Source organism: Triticum dicoccoides, chromosome 2B (assembly GCF_002162155.2).
Source record: "Triticum dicoccoides isolate Atlit2015 ecotype Zavitan chromosome 2B, WEW_v2.0, whole genome shotgun sequence".
Lineage (NCBI taxonomy): Eukaryota > Viridiplantae > Streptophyta > Magnoliopsida > Poales > Poaceae > Triticum > Triticum dicoccoides.
Window position 1 is genome coordinate 304,760,541 of NC_041383.1, and position 10,265 is coordinate 304,770,805.

Below are 10,265 nucleotides of genomic sequence, written 5' to 3' on the forward strand. Positions count from 1 at the left end.
CCTAGGCCTCACCGTCGTCCATCGCCCTGGTGCTCTCGGCGCGGCGTGGTCAACAGGGTCAAGGAATGACTTCCATCGGACGTGGACTGTACGTGGAGAGGCTGACAGCTGGGTCCACGGCCGCACACAAGGAAATGCCTCCTTATTACAAGCAAAATAATCATTCATCCACTTGACATCTGGGACCCACCGGAAGGGCCACTGTATTTCGTGAAAAAATGTTCCCCCCGCTGACAGGTCGGACCCACCAGCTATATCCTCGCACGCAAGGAAGTGCCTCCTTATTACGCACAAAAAAATGAATACCCCCTGCTAGCTGGGATCGAGCATAGTGGGAGACTGACTTGTGGGCCTACTAAGTTGACGGGTACGGAGGGCTTCGTCAACTTAGTCAATATGAACGATTCTAGCTCCAGTGACCGCACGATGTCCGTCCAACGGTCGTAGTGCTTCTTCAAACTCCGGTCCTCTTGCTCCCGCCACCCAAAGCAGCGCCAGTCGTGTCGCCTGCTCCTGCGTCCCCTAGCCGGCTGTGCTGCCACGGAGGCCTCACCACCCCCTACTACTCCCACCGCTGGCCAGGCCATCCCTCCACTCACCCACACCCCCTGTTATTCTGCGGCGACGGCAGCCTCACACCGAAGCCGAACCAGTGAACCCTCATACTCCTCTCCGCATGGGCATCCACTTCCGCGTCTTCCCCTTCCTAGGCCTTGTCGTCGTCCACCTCCCTGGTGCTCTCGGTGCAGTGTGGTCAACGAGGTCAAGGAACGACTTCCATCGGAAGAGTACTGTACGTGAAGAGGCTGACAGCTGGGTCCAAGAGTGCAGCAAGGAAGTGCCTCCTTATTATGCAAAAAATAATGATTTATCCACCTGACAGCAAGGACCCATCAGACGGGCCACCGTATTTCATGAAAAAAATGTTTCCTCCAGCTACATCCTATCCTAAAGGAACTCGAAGGTCCCACCAAGGATAGAAGCGCATATTGACGACGTTTTGTAAGGTGGATATCATTGCAGCATACCATTACATAATAGTTGGGGATACATACAAGGCATGAAATGCCACATGAATACATCAAACATCATACACTAGAGCAACATCTGACTACAGATGAAACACAAATAGAAGTTCAAACTACATCCACCCTGCGAGCCCAGGCTGCCGACCCGGAACCTAACCCAAGATCAGGGAAGAAGCAGAAGAACAACTCCAAAACAAGGAAACATCATGCTCACATCAACTGTGAGCCACGAGGACTCAGCAATCCCATTACCCATGGTATCAAGACTAGCAAAGCTTAATGGGTAAGGAATGGATAAGTGGTGAGGTTGCAGCAAGCAGCTAAGCAATGTATGGTGGCTAATTTACGAGTACAAGAATAAGTTGAGAAGCTACGGAAATGGTTGCAAACTAGTAATGATCACTAAGTGATCATAAACTACTTACGTTCAAACATAACCCCACCGTGTTCTCTTCTCGAACTCACCCGAAAAGAGACCATCACGGTTACACATGTGGTTGGTGTGTTTTAATTCGAATCTGCTGTCAAGTTCACTACAACCGGATATTAACAAATTCCCATCTGCCACATAACCGTGGGCACGGCTCTCAAAAGTTTAAACCCTGCAGAGGTGTCCCAACTTAGCCCATGACAAGCTCACGATCCACGGAGACAATCCTCCATCGCCGGACATCCGATCAGACTTGGGATCCCGGTGCAGAAGACATCACGACAATGGTAAAACTAATCCAGCAAGACCTCCCGGTGTGCCGACACCATGATAGTAGCCGCGCGTATCTCGTCTCAGGCCATGTCCGGATGAGCACAACATACCGCAACTGGGACCCGAGTTGCCTCGGGGGATGCCGCACACGACTCTAGTTTGGACCAGCACCATCAGCACTAGCCCCCCTGTATGTAGAAAAGAATCCTCGGGTTCATGACGCCCTATGCCAGTTAATTATTTAGTTAAAGTATTATTATGGCAAGTGTTAAAACCAACATTGGTCCTTGCTGGAAGAGTTTTATTCAAAGCAAACTGTCAAGAGGGCCCCATACCCCTCACCGTGTTAGGGACGCAAAATCAAGGAGAATAACACCGGTATGATAGAAACTAGGGAGGCAATAGTGGAACAATACACCAGGCATAAGGCCGAGGCTTCCACCCTTTACCAAGTATATAGACGCATTACTTAAATAAGAGATATTGTGATATCCCAACATAATCCTGTTCCAACATGGAACAATCTTCAACTTCACCTGCAACTAACAATGCTATAAGAGGGGCTGAGAAAAGCGGTAACATAGCCAAACAACGGTTTGCTTGGAAGGGTGAAAAAGGTTAGAGGCTAACATGGCAATTTTGGAGGCTTGATAAACAAGTGATAGGAAGCGCAACATAGCGATAGCATCAAGACAACTAGCATAGCAATGATAGTAGTGAGATCCAGGATAACGGTCATCTTGCCTGAGATCCCGCTAGGAAGAAGAACGAGTCCATGAAGAAGACGAACGGGCATAGTCAAACGAATCCTCACGATTGCAACATAACCAGAACTATCGAGAAGAAGCACAACCGGAAAGAAGAAAACAACATGGTAAATTCCCAAGCATAAACATGACATGATGCACAAATAAGTATGATGCATGTCCGGTTTAAATATGCATAGCATGGCAAAGTGAAACAAACAACCCTACAATTTAAGTGGAGCTCAATATGTAACGAGTTGCATATTGACGGATGGCATATTTTATATAGTAATTTAAAGCAAACAACAATTTTAACATTTTAAATGTTGTTATCATGATGCGGATGGCATATATAAGTTATATGCAATTTTATGAAAATGTTGACATGAGCATGTTATGAAGCATTTGGTCACCATGGAGGAACGAATGGGGTGCCACGACAACGACAACGGAAATGATGCCACAGAAACATTCCGATGATCCTACAACTCGTCAAGATGTCAGTGCAAAAGAAAGTGTGGATGAACGGATCATGCAAGGATGGTGGGGTGATCCAGGATACCTGGTTTCCCACGGGTCGACGGCATGGCAACCGAGGAGGAACGTGCAAGGGTCAATTCAGACATGGTGCAAGGAAGTGGTGCAACATGTGCGTCACATACAACACACATTCGTTCTTGGAAGGTAGTTCCAGTGGCTATACCTTTGAAGCGTGCCTTTCGAGGCAGAACGATTTCGTCGAGGGAAGTAGTGGTACTCGCGGGTCGTAGTGGAAGTAGTGGTTCACGTTTTGGAGAGGAACCTGACGAATACAAAGCCTTCGGGGCGACGGTAGTGTGCACGGCAACCGTACTCCAACTTGAAGGGTCGTCGATGTCATGGTACTTTGTGACATGCACGAGATGGTAGTTGTACACGTTCGTATACATCCAGTGTCGTTCGTAGAGGTACTTGGCGTCCAGTGTGCTACTTGGCGAATCCAAGACGTAGAGGTACACTTGTTGAAGCGGAACTTGATGAATCCGGGTCTTTCGGGGTCGGTCTTGGCGAGGGATGCTCGTAGTGGTACTTCATGGTCTTGGTGTAGGCAGCAAAACGTAGTCGAACTGGAGGTGGTCTTGGCGATCCCAAAAATGCTCCAGCTCGAGGAGGTCTATGTCTTGGTCTTCGCTAGTCGTGGTACTTGGCAAAAAGAATCCACGAAGGCATCACTGACGTCGCTGGTTGCCGGGTCTTGGCAGCAACAAGAGGGGAAACCAGGCCAACCGGGCAGCAAGGGGGTGGAGATCTTGTGGAAGTTGGCCATCAAGGGGATGCTCGAGGCAGCAAGAGAAGATGGACGGGGAGGGTGTCGAGCTTGAAGGGCGGTGGTGCAGAGGCGAAGCATAGGACGGAGCAAGGGAAGAGCAGCACTCGATGACAGGAAGTGAAGAAGACGGTGCGGTAGCAGGGTGAGGAACGCAGGGGCCATGGGGCGGCTGCGCACCTACAGGAGCGAAGCGATGGGCACGGGCACGCGTGGAGAGGCTCAGGGTCGCGTGCGGGGTGGCCCTCCTGGTGGTTGCCGATGGCAGCGGGTGGCGATGGGTCACCTGAGCGGGCGGTGGCCGGATGGGTCACAATGGAGATGGCCTGGAGGTTGAGGCCGAACGGAGGGAGGAGGAGGCATGGGCACTGACGAGGCTGGGGGCGCCGGATCACGGTAGCGATGGATCGGGAGCTTCTCCAGATCGAGACGAGTATGGAGGGGGCGAGCGAGTGAGGGGATCGGACGCGATGCGGTACTGAGGAGAGGGACGCTCGCGTGCGAGTGTGCGTGGGTGCTGGGGGCGCAAGGGAATCGAGAGGAGGGGTGTTGGGGATCGAGGCTGGCTAGGGTTAGATAGGCAGGGGCCGGCTGGGCCTCGGGCCAAATGGGCTGCGGGGAAGAAGACCGGCTTGGCTGCTGGGCTCTCTTCTCTCTCTCACTCTAAAGAAAATAAAACAAAACAGAGATAAGAAAGAAAAGAAAGGGAGGTTAGGGAAGAAGTTGGACACGCGGATAATTTCCCCGGACTCACAAAAATGTGTTTGTTCCAAGAAAATAGGAATGGCCATGCTTGCAAGATTTAAATTCAAACTCATTTGAATTTAATTCAAATGGTTTGAACTAGGACAATGTTTAGGAGTGGACAAAATGTTGAGATTTTTGGTGGAGCTCCGGAAAGTGAAGAAAGTATTTAGGGCAAATTTTGGGAACCAAACTTGAAGCAGAAAAGGCACGAAATTATTTTCCAACTGTGTGTATGGGTGATTCCAAAATAGTGGAATATTTAATATAGCTCCCTATCAATATTGAGAGACTTTTATATGTTATAAAGAGAAATCATCATGTGAAATCCCTCGATTTTAATGGATCGAAGATCCATGCAATTTATTAGCTGAGTTTTAAAAAGGGAGCAAGATGACATGATGCAATTCACATGATGCAAAGATGAGTGCAACGAACAAAACAAGTCACACGATGAATCTCGGAATCCATGGAAGACATCTGGAGCGCCGGTCTTGGGGCGTCACAAAGGAAGTGCCTCCTTATTACGCAGAAAATAATGATTCCTCCACCTTATAGCAGGGACCCATCGGACGGGCCACCATATTTTGCAAAAAAAACGTTTCCATCTGACTGGTGGGACCCACCAGCTACATCTTCGCATGCAAGGAAGTGCGTCCATATTACGGGCAAAAAAATGATTCGCCACCCTGACTGCGGGGACCCACCAGCTACATCTTCACACGCAAGGAAGTGACTGACAGTCAGGACCCACTTGGTCGAAGCATACATAGCATTGTCATTCTGGTCACGAACGTGTACGTACGTACTGGTCGACGTAGAGGCGTGCACGTGTCATAGTAGAGGCACGCACGTAGGATGTACACGTACGTACATCGGATAGGGTGCAAGAAAGAAAATACGGCCACGTACATACATACGGGCAGAGTCTTGAACGCCTACACGCGCATACGTACGGCCAGGGCTCGTGTACATGGGCTGGTCAGAATGGAGAACTGCGTCGTCATCGTGTTCATGGAGAGGCAACAGAATGTGTCGTGTTCATCATGAGGCAATGGAACGCGTGCTGTTCATCGGAAGCCAACCGGCTTGGACGGAACAGCCGATGGAAACGAGGCTTGGCGTATCATAGAACGGAGGAAACGGCCTTGTGTTCGACCGGCCACGATCGAAACGGGGTCCTGTTCATTGGGAGGGGTCTAGCATACCGCAAAACGGAGGGAATGAACTTCTGTTGGACCTCCTACAGTCTAAACGGGGTCCTGTTGATCGGGAGGGGTGTGGCATACCGCAAAATGGAGGAAACGGACTTGTGTTGGAGCACTACAGTCGAAACGGGGTCCTATTCATTGGGAGGGGTGTGGCGTACCGCAAAAAGGAACTCCACGGGATACTGTTCATCTCCACCGTCGACCTCCTCCAGCCTCCACGGGCTACTGTTCATCCACCGTCGACCTCCTCCAGCCTCCACCTGCGAATGTTCATCCACGGGTTCTTGTTCATCCAGCCTCCACCGCGCGCTCCTTCACCAGCTACTATTCACCAGCCCTCTCCACGGGGTCGTGTTCAACCACCCCTCCATGGGATACTGTTCATCCAGCCCTCCACTGGCTACTGTTCAACCAGCCCTCCAGTGGCTACTGTTCAACCTTCCCTCCACGGGGTCCTGTTCATCTAGCCCTCAACAGGGTCCTTTTCACCCTCGCCCAACCGGCTCGATCGATTGGGGTCCTGTTCATCCAGCGCAACACCATGGGGTCCTGTTCATCCATCCCCCACCGGGAACTGTTCATCGACCCCCCCCCCAACAATGCCCACTATTCATCCAGAGGCAGCATTGATCGGCTTCAGTTAGCAGCAGTAGCGAAGGAATTGCTCGATCGGGTTCAGTAAACAGCCACCGATCAATCGCTCGGGTTCAGTAACGTGTAGCCTGCAGTGCAATTGCTCGGGTTCAGTTAGGCGAATGCCTCGCTCGGGTTCAGTTAGATCCCAACGCCTCGCACCCATGCGCGTACGTGTTCGAGAGAAACGTGCATCGCTCGGCCCCCGACCACCCACCATAACCGGGAACTCCCCAGTATTTTCCTCGCCCTCGGTTCTACCACAGTTTTTTTTGTCATGCACGGCCAAAAGAATGTCATGCAACTGCGTCTCCGGTCCGCCCATGACGAAAAGCCCATTTTCTGTCATGATTTTTTGTCATAGAAGTAGGAGCCCACCACATCTATGATGATACCAGGTTGGATGCTTCTCAATCTTTTGCTGGCCTTCACTTGCACTAAGTATGATCCCTACTTGTGCGTCCAAATCCTTGAACCCAGTTTTGCCACATGAGTCCACTATAACTACCTATATGCGGTATTCTTTTGTCGTTCTAAGCAAATTTGTATGTGCCATCTCTAAATTTGAAAATAAATTTCTCTTTTGTGTGCTCGTACCGCTCATGAAACAGTAGGGGGTGGCTAATATTTTTCCATGCTAGATGTGTTATTCTTAAGATGAGTGCTTATTCACTTGTCACTGAACGAGAGTACGGCAAAGGTATTAGGGATGCCCAGTCCTGAAATGAAAAATGAATTTACTTTATGTTGTCAAATAATAGATTCCTTTGGAAAGTGTTGGTATGGACGGCACCCGTGGAATCCGTTAGTCATGGAATGTGAAAGTATGGTGGAAAAAGAAATAAACTTTATTTTCTGTTTGGGAACCGCCTATGATATATCTAGCACGGAAAATATTGGGAACTACTCGATCGTTTTCGTTGACAGGAAAAGCATGCCACCCAAATGTTTTATCTCTATCTTTTTCACAGCTCTGGCACCTCTCACACTACACCACATCACTACATCCTTGACAGCTAGGTTGGACGGGAAAACAGCTTCCACCGATAGATAGTCGGTCGGGAAAGACTATTGCCGACCGACAATGTATGTTGGGGAAAGTCTAGACGGGAAAAGCCTTTCCTGACTGACATATCTTTCCCGACCGACTGTTTGTCACCTATGGCGTACCTTTCCCGACCGACAGTCTATTGGGCCTGCCATGGGCCTTTCCCGACCAATAGTCTGTTGGGCATTGCCTTGAGCCTTTCCCGACCGACTATCTGATGGGGTTGTATTCCCGACCAACAGTCTATAGGGCATGCCATGTGCTTTTCCCAACCGACTATCTGATGGGTTTGTTTTCCCGTCCAACTTTTCGTTGGACCTGGCATTAGCTTCCCCAAACGACTTTCAGACATGGTTTTTTTTCAACCAACATCCAGTAGCCCTCCCATAGCTTACATTTGCACTACCAAGAAAATATGAATCAAGACATTTCATAACAACAACATGCATGTCCTCCAGCAATAATAAACCATAACCAGACAATAGAAACACATATTAATTAATTTCACATGTAAATAGTTCATCCGTTATCAACATACTGACTTTCCAAATTTCCCATAAGCTAATATAGCTAATTAACTATGGTTCATTGTCTCAAACACAATGTGGGTTTACAAAATGATAGATAAAATTCAGCACCAATGATTCAATCACCACTACACAAAATTTCCTGAACCACCGGCTTCATGGTTCCACCTCCGCTTGCATGTCTTTCCTGTGAAATGTAAAGAAGTTGCCATTACATTCTTACATTCATAAATACAATGTACCATAAAAACTTGGATAAAGCATAGCATTGACAACATTTATTACTTCACAAGGCAAGCTAGTACCAAAACACCTACTCAAGAAGGCACTCCATTCGAGTATAGGTAACCACTAGAAGTAGACGCAAGCCTTGCCGCACCGCTTTTTGCTGTGGACCCGCTTTTATCTCTCTTATTCCTCATGTTGGATGACTCAATGCACATATGCATGCTGCTCGTACTTATGGCCATGGTGCACATATATAAGGCACTCATGACAAAACTTCAAGAACATCATAGATTACTTTATTTCAATAGAATATCATGAAGTCTGCTTATTGAATGCTACACTTTAGTGTGCTCATTGGAAAGTTTTTTTATAGTAGAAAAAGGAAAAAATGCACACCTGATCCGAGTCACATCATGATTTGCTGGGAGAGCTTACCACCATGTGGGAATGGTTATAGAAAAACCTGAGACTTGAAGATTTCTTTCCTTACCTGATCATCACCAATTTCCAATAATAAATTAACAATGGAAACATAAGACATGTGCAACATTAGTAAACAAACCAATTTAGGACAGGGTGAGGTAAATGCAAACATTATTCTTTATCTGCCACAGCAAACATTATTCACTAGATCTAAAACAAGGAAGAAAATCCCCAGGATACAATTGGAATTGGTTCCTGCTTGACTACTACTACAATACTTCCAGTTTACCTAGGAGGTATGATGAACAAATTTCTCAATACTTACCATGCTATGATAAAAGCTAATTGCAATTTTCGAAAGGAAATTCTAGTGATATAGTAATATCAAAACCTGAAAGTACCAACTAAAATACCCATGCGATCTGACATATATATGTTGCCCTTTCATATTGGCCTTTAGAAAGGACCAACGATACTAGTTGTGGCATACAAATGCTTAAAAATGAAATCATATTCCCATATACTATGCTACTCCAGTATCCAGGTGGCATGTAAGCCACTATGTAACTGGCAAAGACAATTGAGAATTCAAACAAGAGATATTGCCACATTGGCATGAGAGGAATTAATCATTCAATGCAACTAAATTTCAGAAAAAGAAGTTATTAAGCAGAGACAACAGAGCTTGGATATTACATTATTACATAGATGAATCTTCCTTGCAACTTGCTTGGATTTTCATCGACCTTGTAGGCATAGGTAAGAGAGAATCTACACAAACAAAGATTAGAGATTTTCGGGGGATTAATGAAAAGAGAGTAGTAGGACAGAGAGAAAGTGGACAAATCAGTAGGAAGTAGGAATAGTAGCACACCTAGTCCTAAAAAATAGGGACCGGCCTAACTAAGGCATGGAGCTGCTTGTGGTAACAGAGCAGCGGAGTTACCTAGTTGAATAACGTACGTGGCCAAAAATATTCCAGGCTAGCACAAAACCTGTGACAACCCACTTTTCAAAGCCAGAACAACACTCAAGAGTCTAAACTATGGTGACAATCCAAGGTTCAGAGCAATAAATATATCATTAAAATCAGTTTAAATGTGCCATTTTCCACAAAGTACCATCATAGTTAAGATTTATAGCTAAGTTCTATGTTCCAGATGTAAGCACTATGCTAGTTACTTATGATGACAATACACTAAGCAAATTTCTTTTGACAACGAAGGTCAACCAAATTGACCATTATGCAGAAGGTGTGCTCATGCATAACAACTACACTGTTTTCTTCTCAAAGCACATAGTACGTGTACATTAGCTTTCAAAATCCACACATAACATAAGCATGAACATCTGGAGGGGAAAAACAATTCTTCCGAAGAGAAATAGTTGTATTGCTGGGAAATAGCTAACACCCGAGGTGGATAAAGACCTGGCATTAGAAGGACTAAAACCAACCCACTGTCGTAGTTGGATCTGGGAAGAGGCATCTTTGAGCATACCTTCTTGGCCAGCGGCAGCTCCAGGAGATGGATGAGCTTGGGCGCGGACGAAAAGGGAAGCTCCCGGTAGGGTTTGGACGGCGACGGCAAGACCACCTATGCGTGCAGGGCAGTGAAGTGAGCGACGGTGAAGGGAAGGGCGCAAATATAGGAGGAGAGAGCACCTGGA

The 10,265-nt window shown here is 47.2% G+C and overlaps 1 long non-coding RNA gene across 3 annotated transcripts; it reads right to left on the reverse strand.

Moving 5' to 3' along the window:
- Positions 1-7,944: 7,944 nt before the first annotated feature.
- Positions 7,945-10,086, reverse strand: LOC119367684. 3 transcript variants are annotated; one of them, XR_005176389.1, is made up of 5 exons: positions 9,472-10,086; positions 9,294-9,368; positions 8,571-8,664; positions 8,264-8,447; positions 8,103-8,133 (listed from the first exon to the last, which is right to left on the reverse strand). It is a non-coding gene; the product is annotated as an uncharacterized LOC119367684 (long non-coding RNA). The 3 variants fall into 3 exon arrangements; XR_005176388.1 differs by lacking the exon at positions 8,264-8,447 and having other exon boundaries at positions 7,945-8,133; XR_005176387.1 differs by lacking the exon at positions 8,103-8,133 and having other exon boundaries at positions 8,144-8,447.
- Between the last annotated feature and the right edge of the window lie 179 nt (positions 10,087-10,265).